Source organism: Cibotium barometz, chromosome 12, assembly GCF_041138505.1.
Source record: "Cibotium barometz isolate CiBa-2024 chromosome 12, ASM4113850v1, whole genome shotgun sequence".
Classification (NCBI taxonomy): Eukaryota; Viridiplantae; Streptophyta; class Polypodiopsida; order Cyatheales; family Cibotiaceae; genus Cibotium; species Cibotium barometz.
The window spans coordinates 1,539,024-1,555,543 of NC_141057.1; the positions used below are offsets into that span (position 1 = coordinate 1,539,024).

The 16,520-nt window shown below is 44.4% G+C and overlaps 1 protein-coding gene across 3 annotated transcripts in view; it reads left to right on the plus strand.

The window, feature by feature from the left end:
* The window catches only part of LOC147632934 (ras-related protein RABC1-like), a 69,711-nt gene that overhangs the window by 3,358 nt on the left and 49,833 nt on the right, over positions 1-16,520 (plus strand). The window contains exon 2 of one of the 3 annotated variants that reach the window (XM_086805929.1): positions 12,808-12,894. The exons of the other annotated variants lie outside the window; for them this stretch is intronic. The gene's annotated coding sequence lies outside the window, so the exon portion shown is untranslated. The remainder of the gene's footprint in view (positions 1-12,807; positions 12,895-16,520) is intronic. 3 annotated transcript variants of the gene reach the window in all.

A 16,520-nucleotide genomic window follows, 5' to 3' on the forward strand; every position in this document is an offset into this window, starting at 1 on the left:
GCCCGGTATGCATAATGGTATGTTTGGAAACATGGCTGGAATGTATGGCATGCCAGGTGTGGGAATTGGTATTGTTGACCCTATGATGGGCATGAATGCTGGGGGTAGCAATCTTGTGAAGCCACTTCCTTATGATAATCTAGCACCTATGGGTAAGGCAAAGGATTATAAGGAAAGGGGGAGCTGCTGTGAAATTTGACACATTCAGTGGGGCCAAAGATAAGCTAAAAGCACTTACCTTTTTACAGTAGTTTGATGCTGCTTTTTCTAGTGGTAATTACACGGAGTCTTCTAAAGTGAGAAAAGCTGCGACTTTTCTCAAAGGCAATGCATTGCAGTGGTGGTCTACTCTTCTTTTGCAGGGCATAGCACCATCTACTTGGGTACAGTTTAAGCAGGTGTTCTCTTCCGTATGGCTCACATCTACTTTTGAGGTGGATGTAATGACAGCATGGCACAAGTTGGATGCATCAAAGTGTGAAAATCTTGAAGATTATAATAAGAAGTTTTGGGAAGCTTTACTCCCAGTTACTTCTTATCGTGCAGTGCCTTTGTCTGAGCAGGTGGAGAAGTATTGTTGTGGGCTGTCCAAGGAAGTGCGTGACTATTGCATAAAGACTCGAGTAATAAATATGTCACAGATGATAGAGAATGCTATGACAGCAAATGCGTTACTCACTGGAGTCTCATCTGGATTTAAAGACAGTAAGAACTCAAGCAAGAAATCTGAAAAGTCAGGGCATGCTTCGCGTGATGCAAAAGGGTCTACAGAGAAGCGGTATAAGAAGTTACCAATGCCCAAGAGAACTCCTGAGGAGAGACAGGCTTTGATGGATGCTCGAAAATGTTTCTACTGTACAGAGGAGGGACATATGTCTTTTAATTGTTCCAAGAGAAAGTCCCAAAAGGACTCTGACACCAAAGGAGAGTCCAAGTCAAAGAAACCAAAACCTTCTATATTTCACCGGATTTGGCTGGCCGATTGGGGATCCGTGCAGAGGAGATGGGGCCTTTATATGAGGCTAACATGGCTTGTCCTGGGTATGCAGAACCTGTCACTCCTATTATTGGGAAGCTCAGGCTTCATTTGCAGGGTTATGTGGACAGCGAAGAGTTTTTCATCATGCCACTTGATGGATGTGACGTTTTGTTGGGAATGCCATGGTGCCACAGAGTACATGCGGTGGTGGATACATACAATAGGAAGATCACTTTGACTCATAGAGGAAAAGAACATGTTTTGGATGTAAAGCTAAAAGGGGAATCTGTTCCTATTGTATCAGCTTCGGCAATTTCATCAGTAATGAAAAAGCATCTTTCCGCGTACTTGATTTATGTAAAGGATGCAAAAGATGATGAGTCTAAGTCTAATTTGTTTATGTTAGATAAGGACAGGACTGATTTCTTATGTGAGTTCCAAGATTGTTTTTCCGAGTCATTGCCAGGAGAACTTCCTCCGGAAAGGCTAGAAGATCATGCCATTGATCTAATTCCGGGTAGTACTCCACCAAATAGACCGCCGTACCGTGTTAGTGCAGCCCAACAAGAAGAAATTATGAGTCAGGTACAGGAGCTGTTGAATAAAGGGTTGATACAGCCTAGCTCATCACCCTTTTGCTCACCCCTGTACTCTTAGTGCAAAAGAAAGATGGTTCTTGGCGCATGTGTATTGATTACAGGGCGCTGAACAAGAATACCATCAAGAATCGATTCCCTATTCCGAGGATCGATGACATTTTGGACCGCTTACAGGGCTCCAGAGTCTTTAGTCGGATTGACTTGAAAAGCAGGTATCATCAGATACGTATTAGACCCGAGGATGTGCATAAGACAGCATTTCGAACCACGTTTGGGTTGTATGAGTTCTTGGTTATGCCCTTTGGTTTGACAAATGCACCTGCCACATTTAACAGAATGATGGATAGGATTTTCTGGCCTCATAGAGCGTTTGTGGGCACATTCTTTGATGATATGATTGTGCATTCACAAACTGAGGAGGAGCATAGAAGGCATTTGGCCATTGTGTTTGCAGAACTCCGGAACCATAGGCTGGTTATTAATGGCAAGAAGAGTGAGTTCTTCTTGCAAGAGATACACGTCTTGGGGCATATTGTGTCTAAGCATGGAGTCCGTATGGATCCATCGAAGGTGGAAGCAATTCTTAATTGGCCAGATTTGAGGACCGTGCATGATGTACGCAGTTTTTTGGGATTGTGTTCCTATTACAGGCGGTACATACGGTATTTTGCTGAAATTGCTTCGCCCCTTCATGCCTTAACAAAGAAGGCAACTCCGTTTAGATGGGTTGATCAGGAAATTACAGCCTTTAAAAAGCTTAAAGAAAAGCTTACTTCGGATCCAGTATTGGTATTACCGGACCTCCAAAAGGCTTTTGTTGTCCAGTGTGATGCATGTGGAAACAGCATTGGGGCAGTTCTCATGCAGGAAGGACATGTGATAGCCTATGAGAGTCGAATATTGCAGGATGCCGAGAAGCATTTACAGGTTTATGAGAAAGAGATGTTGGCTGTAATTCATGCTCTTTCTACATGGAAACACTATTTGCTTGGGGCTGATTTCACTGTGCAGACAGATCATCAGACCTTGCGTTATTTCCTCATGCAAACTAAGCTTTCTGAGAAGCATATGCGATGGGCTAACTTTTTGTCTATGTTCCACTTCCAGATTGTGCATGTGGAAGGCAAAAAGAATGTTGTGGCCGATGCTTTGTCACGCAAGCCACAGGTCTCAGTAGTTTCACTTGCTTATCATCATGAGCTTGATGAAATGAAAGAGCAGTATGCCCATGATGAGGACTTTGGCAGGTTGTATGATCAGATGTCTGAGGGTCAGCGGCATGATCATTATACTCTCAGAGATGGGTTTTTGTTGATGCATGGTAGACTGTGTGTTACCAGGCAATTGCGACTCAAGGTAATGATTGAAAGTCATGCTCCACCGTATGTAGGTCATAGAGTTATTGACGCCACGGTAAAAGCAGTGGAGACTTTCTTTTATTGGCCAACCTTGAGAAGAGATGTTGATGCTTTTGTTAGGCAATGCATCGTATGTCAGAAGGTAAAGTTTGACCATCAAAAGACACCAGGGTTACTACAGCCTTTACCTATTCCAGATAGACCATGGGAGAGCATTGCCATGGATTTTATATTTGATCTTCCACGTACACAAACGGGGAATGATGGCATTTGGACTATCATATGCAGGTTCAGTAAGCAGGCTCATTTCATTCCCGTGCGTAAGACGATCAAAGTTGATCATATGGTGAAGTTGTTCATGGCGAACATCTTCAAGTATCATGGCTTGCCTACGTCTATCATTAGTGACCGTGATCCACGGATGACGAGTTTATTTTGGAGAGGGTTGTTTGACAACATGGGTACAACTCTCAAGTTTTCATCTTCGTTTCATCCACAAACAGATGGTCAATCGGAAGAGGCTAATTCTACAGTGTTAGATCTTCTTAAGTGTTATGTGTCTGAGCACAAGCAACAATGGGAAAAGTATCTTCCTTTGGTGGAGTTGCATATAACAACACTGTCCATACCTCGACGGGCAAGGCGCCTTTTGAGATTGTGGAAGGAGAGAAGAAGGTACCACCCATATTGCACACAAAGGATAAGATCTTTTAGGCTGATCAGTATGTGGAAAACATGGATGAAGCTTATCGGAGAGTTAAGTTGGCACTTCAGAAAACTCAGCAAAAGCAAAAGAAAGCAGCAGACCGTCACAGACGTGCATTAGAGTTTGCATTGGGTGATTGGGTTCTTTTGCAATTTGAAAAGGCTAGGCTCAAGAAGATGAAGGGTAAAGAGCGCTTATTCCCTAAGTTGAGCATGCGCTATTATGGGCCTTTTCAGGTATTGGAAAAGATTGGTGAGGTGGCCTATCGCTTGAAGCTACCAGATCACTGGAGGATTCACAATGCATTTCACGTGAGTCTCCTTAGACCTTTCCGTGGGGATGTGCCTGAGGATGTATCAGATGAGGCTCAGCCGGAAGTTGAGGAACTTGATGAGGTTCTTATTCCAGAGCAGGCTTTATCTTGATGCCTTTGAGTTGGAGCCGACTCTTGTTACGGCTCATTCAGGTTCAGCAGAGCATGGGTCTGGAGCATTGCCTGATGCTCAAGAGGGGGGTAGCACCTCCACTCCCTTGATACAGATAGGCTCAGATGACATCTAGAGGTCGCGTGGTGCAGTTTTTGTCTCACCCGAAGGTACTGATGGCTGACAGTACATCTGTTTATGGGACTTCTATGATATATGTGTACTAGTCACATTGGATGTTGTGGATGTGTATGGTTCACAGTGGTATACAACTTGGACTACTACTACACCATTGGTTTGCAGTGAATGTTGTTACATGTGCATGGCTTAGAGAGATTGGGACGCTGATCTTGCCATATTGTATATTTCACTTTGGATATTTTGCTATATCACCAGATTGCAATCGAGGACGCTTGCCATTTTTCAAGAGGGGGGTATGTCATGACCCTGTGAAAATGGAACAGCACAAGTGTGGGCATGGTGGTTGCTGAGCAAAATAAATATTAAATGATTCATATTTGGGTGCCCGGACAAAGGGAATGATGTGTGGACATCTTGAGGTGTGAAGGGGGACTAAGAACATTAATATTTTTAATGTTCTTACCATGGGTGGCCCCTAGGCCTAAGTGGCCCTTACGAACTTTAATAAACATTAAAGTAAGGGCCTTAGGATATTTTTGGAGGGAGGAAACTCCACTTTTGGTACACGCCTCTCTCATCTCTCTCTCCCTCTTGCTTTTGGGGAAGCGTGCAAGCTACATGCGTTGAGGAGAAGGGAAACGGGAGTCGACTGGCTGCTGCTTTCCGTACAGAACAGGTCGTACAGACCCTGGCTGTATAGTCCACGTGGCTGCTGTACGACTGCAGGTACAGGTTCAGGCGGCGCTGGCAGGAACAAACAGCAGGCGGTTGCTGTGCAGGTGCTGGCTGCAGACCTGTACGGACAGGTACAAGCGACAAGGCAAAACTCTGTCCAGCTGGTATAGTTGGGTACACAGACCCGTACAGCTAGTACAGGCGGAGGTGCATCATACAGGCAACAACTGCAGGCGCAGAGACTGTACGGACTGGTACAGTGGGATACTGCTGACCTATACGGACAGGTACAGGCAGGTACAGTTCTGCAAACTCTGTCCAGCTGGTATAGTTAGGTACAGTGCAGACCCGTACAGCTAGTACAGGCGGAGGTGCATCATACAGGCAACAGCTGCAGGCGCAGAGACTGTACGGATTGGTACAGTGGGATATTGCAAACCTGTAGGGACAGGTACAGTTCTGTTCAGTCCTGAACAGTAGCAGGCGGCGCATCTCCAGCTGCAGGCGGTGCTTTATCAGAGCATAGTTGGTGCATCAGTCAGGTGGTTGCAGGGAGGAAAGTACAGACAGTCTTTGTCAAGTACAGACAGGTACGATCAGTCCCACGGGTGCAGAACCACGCATTGAATTGGTAAGCTGTGAACTTGTCCATCTTTCTTTCTTTCCACTGGCTTATGTCTGCTCTGCAGAGTTGTGTCATCTGGCCCCTTGTGAGAGGAGGGGTATGGCAATTTGAAGGGTGGAAACAGAGACTGGACAGTGGATGTATATTTGAACTGAGTTGTGGAACCATGTTCATGGAATATGCCAGATGTGTGCTCAAGGCTGCCTTGCTGAATTGTCTTGGTTGATCAGAGGGAAGCACAGTGTGTTGCTTTTGTGGGGCACAGATCTGTGTGTGAATCCTCTGTGCTAAGAGGTCTTGAGGGCTGCCAGATTGGACATACAGGTTTATTCTCCTGGCTAGCTTTGTTGTACTCAGTTTTACATCTCATTGAATTTGAATAAAGAAATACCGAAAGGGGCGCTAAGCTTTGGGGCCAACAGGTGTCGATTTCATTTCAGTTTTGGGGCATTCTAGCTCCAGTTAATTTTGTTATTTATTTGGACTACAAGTGGAAGGGTGACTGCTAGTCTACCGCACTTTGGTTTCTACCTGAGGCCGGTTTCACACACCACAAGAATAGAACTACCAAGAGGCAAGAGAGCACAGAGCTAGAGAGAGCAAGAGCATAAGAGGAAAGAGCTTAGTTCTCAATCCAACCTAAGAAATCGCTCTTTCTCATTACACAAGTTCACTTATATACAAGAGAGCATAGAGCTAGAGAGAGCAAGTGCATAAGAGGCAAGAGCTTAGTTCTCAATCCTACCTAAGGAATTGCTCTTTCTCATTACACAAGTTCACTTATATACAAGTCATTTATTAGTCTTGGACATCCAGACTTAATTGACTTTTGGACACCCAAGTAGACCTTAGTCTAATTTTTGTCTATTGTAAATACAAGAGTGTAGGTGCATGGATGCTAGCTTCACATAAGGCCTGGCCATCCCTTGGGTTACAACTTGAAGTGCAATTTATGCAAGATTACAACGCAATAGAGTTAATCCTATCTTGCTTAGGCAGGCATGTGCACATGGGGTATGCCGCTTTGAGTCCATAGCTACTTCATAGCCTACATGACCTTGACTGCTTAGATTTGCTTCATTTATTCTTTATTACTTGATGATGGCTTCCTTCACTATGTGTTGATGTGGCTCATGAGTGTGGAAGTGATGTTGGACGCTCAGTAGTTAACCTTGGGTTAACATTCTCCCCTTCCGGTTCTAAGTCCGTTCTCACAACGCCTAGGCAATAGAGGTATCGATGTGGTGAGGTTAAGGAATCTTGGAGGAATCATTGTTGGAGTTTGTCGATGGTGAGGTTACGGATGTTGGTGCAAAAGCATGTGTCGGGGTGGATACACGTAATGGTGCTTAATGTATGTGCTTGAATGGTGTACCTATCTAGTATCTACTTATATGCATCACAAAAGTAAAACCAATATGTGGTACGAGTAAGAGTATTTGCAAGGAAGGGCGTTTGTTGTTGAGGGTCTAACCATGGTGCACATAGTGTTTGTGTGTGAGTGTACTTGTGTGATTGGTGTATAGCCATGAGAGCATTTTTGCAATATATACTCCTCCCTCCATCATACAAGTATTGTTTGACATTTTATGCTTGTCCATCTGACACAAGTGACTTGACTTAGACTCTTATGCATGTCGTAGTATCTAGTCCATACTATGCATAATGGAGTTGATAGTTATATAGTCTTGTGGGTTGACTACCATGAGTATATAACATGCACGTTCCTAAAAGGTGAACTTGGGCATGTTCCTGGATTCATCTAGGTATATAATTCAGCCGTATTAGTGGACATGCGGATTTCACATTGTGAAGTTTTCGTTCGAGTTGCGGCCAGTTGATATTGTGCTTATCTTTAGCGGTGCATTTGTCATATCAACTACTTATTTGCTGTACTAATTCTTTCTATTTGCTACTTTCCTTAGTGCTAGGCTTCATTATGGCTGAGTCTGCCCTGCATCTCCGGAGGTTTGACAGAAACTCAGTACGAAGGGCTTTGTGTGAATATATGCTCTTATGTGTGTGTGTGTGTGTGTGTGGAGTGCGTGTGTGAGAGCATATCTTGATACAGTGTTCTACACCCACTATTGGGCACTGATGACGTTAGTGGGGATGTCGCAGTATCTAGTCCATACTATGCATAATGGAGTTGATAGTTATATAGTCTTGTGGGTTGACTACCATGAGTATATAACATGCACGTTCCTAAAAGGTGAATTTGGGCATGTTCCTGGATTCATCTAGGTATATAATTCAGCCGTATTAGCGGACATGCGGATTTCACATTGTGAAGTTTTCATCCGAGTTGCGGCCAATTGATATTGTGCTTATTCTTTCTATCTTTAGCGGTGCATTTGCCCTATCAACTACTTATTTGCTGTATTAATTCTTTCTATTTGCTACTTCCCTTAGTGCTAGGCTTCATTATGGCTGAGTCTGCCCTGCATCTTCGGAGGTTTGACAGAAACTCAGTACGAAGAGCTTTGTGTGAATATATGCTCTTATGTGTGTGTGTGTGTGTGTGTGGAGTGCGTGTGTGAGAGCATATCTTGATACAGAGTTCTACACCCACTATTGGGCACTGATGACGTTAGTGGGGATGTCGTAGTATCTAGTCCATACTATGCATAATGGAGTTGATAGTTATATAGTCTTGTGGGTTGAAACTTGACTACCATGAGTATATAACATGCACATTCCTAAAAGGTGAATTTGGGCGTGTTCCTGGATTCATCTAGGTATATATATCTTATGCGTGTCTTTCCAGCACACACGACTTGGACAATGATGAATAATAGGAAACCATGACACATAACATGTTACAAAGACTAACTACACCTATCCCAGACCGGGGCCCCCCCCACAATGGCTAGGCATGTTTACTAGGCATGATATTCTCTTGACAGTCCATGGCACGGATGAGGGCTGTGGTTTGCTCACTTCTTCTATTGGTCTCCATGGCAGATTAGAGAGATCAGAGCCCTCTTTGGAGGATTTCAGTGGTTGCACCTTACAGAGGGTGAAGGTGATTGGATTTCAAGCTCATGAGTGGCACATAGACCCCCCACCGGCCAAGGTGGCTAGGGAGAGACTCTGGCGGTTATGGATTTGGGAGAGTCGGCCCTTACACGCCTCCAGTGGGACCCAGGGGAGTGAACTTGGCGTGATCCTGCAGCTCGGGAGGAGACTCTGGATACCCCCTTTTTCGCAAACACAGCGCGGCTAGGCCGCAGGATTTAGATGTCGGAGTTTGATGGCACCCCAACAACAGCAGCACATTGGCAGTTTCACAGGGCCTCTCACAGCGTTTTCTCTCAGATTTTTGAAAGAGGCTCTGGGACAGTTTTCAACCTCGAAAGATCACCCTGTTACTTTGGCTGACGGCACAGGAGCTTGGCGGTTGGCATGTGGTTGGTTGGCCATTGGTGGTCAACCAGCAGCTTGTCCGAGGTGCAGCCACCCTCAGGAGTCTCAGGGACACTGTCCTTGGGATTGCCCAAAGGCTCAGCAGGTTTGGCAACGGATCCTCCACATCTAGGACCTCGACCCCGTATCATTACACGGGGCACTGTCACTTGGAACGCAGAGGCTGAGGTTGCCAAGGCTTACGAGGAGAAAGATGGGGGCTAGCCCTTCAAGTCTCTCACCTTCGTATTTCGGCGGTACCAGTTTTAGTCCCATCTACTCATCACTGGCGATCAGGCTCATGCCAGAGATGGGAGATTTGTAGTAGCATTACAACCTGACATATATGGAGAGCTAGATGCAGCGAAGCCATCGAGGGTACCTACACTCCGCCGGAGACCATCAGGATCATTTGGCTCGACATCATCCATACTCTCCGTGGCCAGTGGGGGAAGTTGCAGGGTGGATCTGAGCGCATGCGGAAGCAATGGGAAGCTTTCTTGAAGCTCTGGTGGCTTGGCCCTATTCTCACCGATAGAGATGGTGATCCCACTTGGCATTACAAATCACCTGTGTGGTTATTCCCCTCGTCCCTCCCCCCCTTGTATGAGATAGTCTTCTCCTCATAGAGCGGCCAGCCGGAGGGGAAGTGCATCTTTCTCCACCCCTTTTGATTATTTGATCCTTGCTTCATACATGGAGGCGAGTTTGTGTCTAGCCCTTAGTGGCTGCACTTAGTCCTTCGTGGTTGTTTCTCATTAACTAATAGAAGGATCTTTTTCCCGGAAAAAAGAAAATTTGGAAGAAAGGGGAGAAAGAAAGAAAGATATATTAAGCGTCTACTTAAGACCCAATGGACCTATGAGACCAAAGTGATACAATAATGTCCGTGGCATATCTCATCATGGAACATAAAATAAAATAGAACAAATCAATATTGGGGAGAAGAAGAGAAAGGGAGAAGAAGAGGAGAGAGGAAGAGAAAGGGAGAAGAAGAGAAAGGAAGAAGATGAGGTGAGAAGATGGGACTTGGATCTTCGTGGGCAGCAAGGCCAATGAGCGAAACATGGTAAAATAGCTAGTGCATGCAAAACATGCATTTTGTACCCGACTGCCACGTTATCAATGCCATATCACCATTGCCACGTCATCACTGCATGGTTATTGCCTCGCTTCTTTCCTTGACTTCAAGGCCTACATATTCTCCTACTCCTACAGTGTAAAGACATCCCTAATCCAGATTTTGTGGCGGTGCTACGCTTCCTCAACCTCATCATCATCTTAATTGATCACAAACGGCAAACATCATGGGAACATCGCACTTTATCTTTGATCTCAATGAAGGCCCACATGTGGATCACATAGCTTTCTACTACTACCAATTACAGTACCTGCCCTACCATGTAACCTTTGAAGATATAATCTATTACCGCCGTCACATGCTTGTCCTCAATCATCAACAACTCTACTTTGAAAGGGATCAAAAATCATTCATTGTGCAAACCCAAATAGTTTAGAGTCAGCTCAAAGCCCAAAACGCGGTGGAGAACTGTCAGCCACTCCTGAGGAATAGCAGATTCGATGTCGAGGCTGAGTCTGTCTCTACCCCTGATCCTTGCTAGGACTCTCTCTTGAGCCTCCGGAGGTAGCTGCCTATGTGCAAGCTAGTCGCCAAGGGACCTGGCGCTCAATGCTCCTCATGATACGCGAGGTCAGGCCCCCAACATATGGCCATTGGGTAAACGGGTAAGGGGGTTCCGGGTCAGGAGTTGCCGAAGATGCTCCTTTGTGACTACCGGAGCTAATTGCCTAAGGGCCGGCTTGAGGTGATCCCAAGCTCGGAGTAGGCTGGCTGCAAATTTGTCCTCAAACACTGGGCTAAATCTGTAGGCCCGCATCTCAGTGAAGATCCATCAGGTGCTTTGCGGCCAGGGGCCTCCCAGGCTCGGGTTACGAGCTAAAATCTGGGCCAAGAGGAAGTCCTTCCAAGGCTCACCAGCGGGAAGGAGTCCTCTAACAATCAGTTTGCCCAGTAGGGCGCGGCTCTAAATGGAGGGGTCAATGATGCTTAGGCCCCCTTTGCATCACGGCTGAATGGTCACTCTCTAGGCCACCTTGGCCCGGCCAGGCCTCCCATCATTACCGGCCCACAAGAAGTTCCGGATAAATCGTTGTACTTGACCAATTCATGCTCGAGAGAAGGCCCAAGAGGAAGTTATGTACCACACGGTAGCAAGAAGTACCGAGTTTGCCACCATCACTCGTTAAGCTAAAGATAGCCTCGCAGAGCTCCAGTACAAAAACTTCTTCCGAATTTTTAGAAGAAGAGGGTCAAGCTGTTGCTTCGGGGAGATATCGATGCCCACCTGGCATCCTAGATAGCGGATTCGAGTGCCCCTCGGGATCCACTGGAAAGCCTCAACTAGCCGCCAAGTCGGGGCGGGTGCAGAGCCTACCCAAAAACCACACGACTTGTGCCAGTTGATCTGTGCTCCTGATGCGTGACAAAAGATCTCAATCGCCTCAACGAATCCCTGGAGATTCCCAACATCTCCGGATAGGTATGGTGCTGTGTCATCTGCCAAATTACTCCCCGTCTCCCCCAATTTTTTCCAATTTCTCCATTTCTCCCAATTTTTCTAAAATTTTCCAATTTCTCCAAATTTTTCTAATTTTCCCACCCAAAATTTTTCAAATTTTGGGTATTTTAAAAATTTTCCAATTTCCCCCAATTTTCCCAATTTTCCCTAATTTGCCAATTGCCCCCATCTTCTCCAATTTTTCCAATATGTCCCAATTTGCCCAAATTTTCCTAATTTGTCTCGGGGGACAAAGATGTGAAGTTTGAGAACTTCAATGGCAGGATGGACATGATGAAAGCACTTGCTTTCATCCGTTAGTTTGAGATTGCCTTTTGTTCTAAGAAGTCTATGCTTTGTCATGTTGGTATGCATTTGAAAGAGACTGCCAGTGATTGGTGGTTAGCAAAGATTTTGGATGGGAGTGCTGTCCATCCTTGGAAGCACTTCAAGAAGCAGTTCTATGCAAAGTTTCTTCCTCCCAACTTCGAGGAAGATGTATGAAAATAATGGGATTGGCTTACTCAAGATGATGGAGAGTTAGTCTCCTCCTACATAGCCAAGTATTGGAGAGTTCTCGACTCCTTCCATGCAGCTTTCCGATGATGAGAAGAAGACGAAATTTGAATCGGGATTACATGACATCATTCGGCAGAGCTTGGAAGTGTATCCAGCTTACACACTCGGCTATGATTGCCGAGAACTTGCATATTAAGTGGCCCTCGGAAGGTCTTTTGCAGGGAAAAACAAAGGAAGATATAAGGAGGGTCGTGAGAATTTCCTCGGGATTACATGACATCATTCGGCAAAGCTTGGAAGTGTATCCAAATAGACCCATGCAACAGCTTACACATTCGGCTATGATTGCCGAGAACTTGCATATTAAGTGGCCCTCGGAAGGTCTTTTGCAGGGAAAAACAAAGGCAGATATAAGGAGGGTCGTGATCAGGAGGAGGGTGAGCAACCACTCAGGAAGACGCAGAGGATGATTCGGCTACTAAGCCGGGGGGTAAATATTCCAGAAACATGCTGTCCAAACAGCAAGTAGAGGATTTCAGGCGTGAAGGAAAGTGCTTTAAATGTGGAAGCAAAGATCATGTGGTTGCTAAATTCCCAGAGAAGAGAAATGTGGTCATATCTGATTGAAGCCATGATTAGTCCTACCACATATTTGTTTAGTATCACCGTATATACTCTTCTTTTGTAGAATAAGTGTTTGGGACATGGTATTAGTCATGCTATCTGAAACTTTTGTTATGAGGAAGTTATTTTCAGCCGAGGGATATATTATTTTTTGGAAATCTTGTGTCTTCAGATGTGGCTGTCATGCTATCTTGAGATTGGAACATTATGATTAGCTGTCATGGAGTATGCATGTAACTACCATGAGGACTCTTTACAGGTTTGGTGAAGCTTGTTATGCTAATTCTTGAAGTCATATGTGGGATGAGTTGGCTATGTATCTTGATCAAGTACAGTGAGATATGGCAAGTGGTCATTTGGGCTTTGTGGATTGGAAATCATATAGGAGATGCTATCAAGAGCTTATGACTTTGGACTATGAATTTACAGTAGGATTGGTTTATGGATTTGTGGGTAGTATGATTGATTGTCACATGTACCTCAGTTACACTTGGATTATACTAGCAAGGCTAAGGTTGTGTGAAGATTTTGAGAGCCTAAAGAGATTGCCAGGTATGGATACACGGGGTGTGTTCATCACTTGGATTCTCCCAACTTGCGGTCAATTCTTGGAGTATTTGGACTTCGGTGCGGATGCCCGAAGGGGTCTGATAACTTTTCCTTTTTTGGGATGCTCAAAGAGGTTTTGAACGGTGCCAAGGTGGTTATCAGGACTTTTGAGGACTCCAGGCGGTATGAGTGTGAATTTTGGCCATGTACTCATGTACACATTGTGCTAGTGAAAATTCCGGCCATGTGCACACGGGGTTTTGAGTTGGTAAGCGGAATTCTGGAAGTACAAGAAAGAAGATGGGCGATTCTCCAAGTTTATATGTGCATAATGAATTCATATGCGTGTTTGACACTTCTTTTATTTGTGTGACATTGTTTGGTTTGCTTGGACAATACCTGGTATTTTGTATGTGAATGTCCATGGGACTGAGGACACCCTTGTGGATGTGCATGTGCACACCTGTTTGGGCCTAAAGAGGTGGTCTTATGGGTTTCAACATGCACTGAAGTTAATTTATTATTGTCCCTAACATTGGTGTTTTGGTATATACGCACATTAATAAAAAGGGCCAGACAATCAATTAATGGGTTGGTGCATAAATGCTTTCACAGACATTTAAGTGTGGGCACCCTGAGACAAGGTAAGGCCATCATTATTATATGTTGGGCACCTTCTAATATGTATGGGCTTCAACAAGCATGGAAAGCAACCATTAACGCTTATAAGAATTTTGGGCTAAAGTATAGAAAAGCATGGGCTTCAATAAGCATGGAAAAGAAACCATTAATGCTTATAAGAGTTTTGGGCTACAATATAGAGAAGCAATCATTAAAAACTTGTAAGGCTTTTTGGCAAAAGCATGGAAAAGCAAGTCTAACCATATAAAAAGGTTTGTGTGGGAGACCCTCATGTGTAATATCAGGTGGCAACTCTATCTCTCTCTGTTCGTCGCAAAACTGTACGAACATAGTATGGACTATACGGACTGACGTGTCATTAGCATGAAGTTGCTGCCATAAACCCTAATCTGTTGTTGAAAACCCTAAATTTCTGTCAAACACCCTAATTGTCAGCAAAAACCCTAAAAAATAAGAGAAACTTTAATTTCAATAGAAACCCTAGCTTGGGACAAGTTCTTCTCATGTGAAAAGGTGTTCTATGTGAGGGATTTGTAGATTTAGCCAAAGGTAGGGCTTGCAACACGACTTCCCAAGACATCAAGAATACAACATTTAGAGTAGTAGGTAGCCTCTTGCTTGAGTGTTAAGTTGAGTTACTTGAGTATTCTTCATACTTAGCATGTTACATGATTATCAGAGGGTTAAGTGCATCATGATAGGCCAATCAACATGTTTATGAGGTTAGCTTTACTGCTTGGCTCAACCATTGTTGTTTTTGCATTAGCAAAGTGCATCAAGGTTTGTAGGCATTTAGGAGTGGCATAGGCCCCCGTGTTAAGATTTGCGGCATCCGAGTTTGCACAAGTCATGCACAATTATTGTCAGGCCTCCATGCAAGGCAACCAAGATCTTTGTATCAAGCCTCATGCAAAAAACGTGAGAGAAGAAGAAGATGAACTCAAGAATAGCCAAAAACAAACCTAGCTTGGCATACCATGTTTAACCACCCAACCATTATATATACCAGTGACCCTAGGCGTCTAGTGTGTACCTTACCGGCCACACACCATACTCACACGCCCCTTGTGTCCCCGCTGGTACCCCCATGCTACACATCACTGGGTCTTTGGCTTACAACCTTCGCCCACGAACGTTACCCGTTGACACTTATTATTATAAGCGATGATGTGCAATAGTATGCCGCCATTGGTTTTCCAATGCAACCTCCGCGTGTCCCATGCATTATTGGCGTGTAAATTCCACATAACAGTGTGTACACGTCCCACGTGTTGCCATGTGTAAGGGTCGTAACATTCTTTCTCCCTTTTAGGAATCATCATCCTCGATGACAAACTGAGGATAACGCTTACGAAACTGAAACTCCGTTTCCCAAGTTGCATCTGTCCAAGGATGTCCTTTCCATTTTACAAGAAACTCTTGAAGAATACGATTTCTCAATCGTCTTTCTCTTCGATCTAGGATCTGTTCTAGTCCATGATCTTCTTGATCGGGTTCCTGCAAACCAATCATGCCATTAACTAAATTATCACCGTCATGAAGATATCACTTTAATCAACTCACATGAAATATTGGGTAGACACGACAGTCTTGTGGTAAGTCTAACTTATAAGCCACATCTTCAACTTGTTTCAAAATCATCCACTGATTTTGATCTTTTCGACCATCTTCATAAACTAAAGCCATCTCTATAGCTCTAGATAAGGTTTGGTACTTCTCACGACGCACTAATGGTCGAAGTTTATCATTTAAACTCAATGCGAATTTATGAACCTGTAAGAAATCTGGTAAAATTTGGGGTATTTTCATAAGCACTTCTCGATATTTGTCTGCATACTCCTGAACTGTAAGATTCTTTTGAGAGATAAAAAACCAAGTATCTAGTGCTCTGCTCTGCTCATCCGGTGGCACAAAATTCTGAATAAACATATCCTTAAATTCTTCCCAAGATCGCGAACTCTACGAGATCACTTTGCATCCTGTGGAAAGTCTTACATTCTGTCCTCGCTGGGTGAGCACAAACACCTGCAAAACGAGGGGCAACCCTAATGGACTGATCAAGATATGGGAAGAGCACTTTCCTTGCACATTGTAAATGAGAACTTAATGTGGGTAGAGGATAAAATGCCGACATCCCCCTTGTAAGAAAATACGACTTGTGCTCTCACACAAACAACATAATCTTCCACAAGACAAAGAGCTTAATGCAAGAGAGATGGAGAATAATACTGAATTACTATTTGCAAACCAGATTACAAATTGATGGCATCTGGCATCTGCTTACCCGTGCGCTCTAGTAAGGAGCTTTGATGGCAATCTAGGTGGATTTCGAGTTTGAGGATGTCATGCAATAGCAAGGGCGTGAAGATAGATCTAAACTTTGATCTCAATATGATAGAGGAGGCTACTGAACCCGTCTACACATAGTACCCATATTTGGTTGTATCATACGTTGGCCATCCTATGATTAATCTAGATGGAATGGACCGAGCACATTACTTAGCTGGGACAGTAATAGACTAAACAAAAATCCTTAGGTCTCGGTGCAGCTTTCAGGTTCATCGAGGTTGTTTGGGAACTCGTTTGGACCCGCAACCCGAGGACGAGGTGTTCCGGGAATATCTTCTTCTACCCAAGCTTGCGGTCTATCGACCTGCACTTATGTGCATCCTATTTTGGCATGGTGCCAAGTCA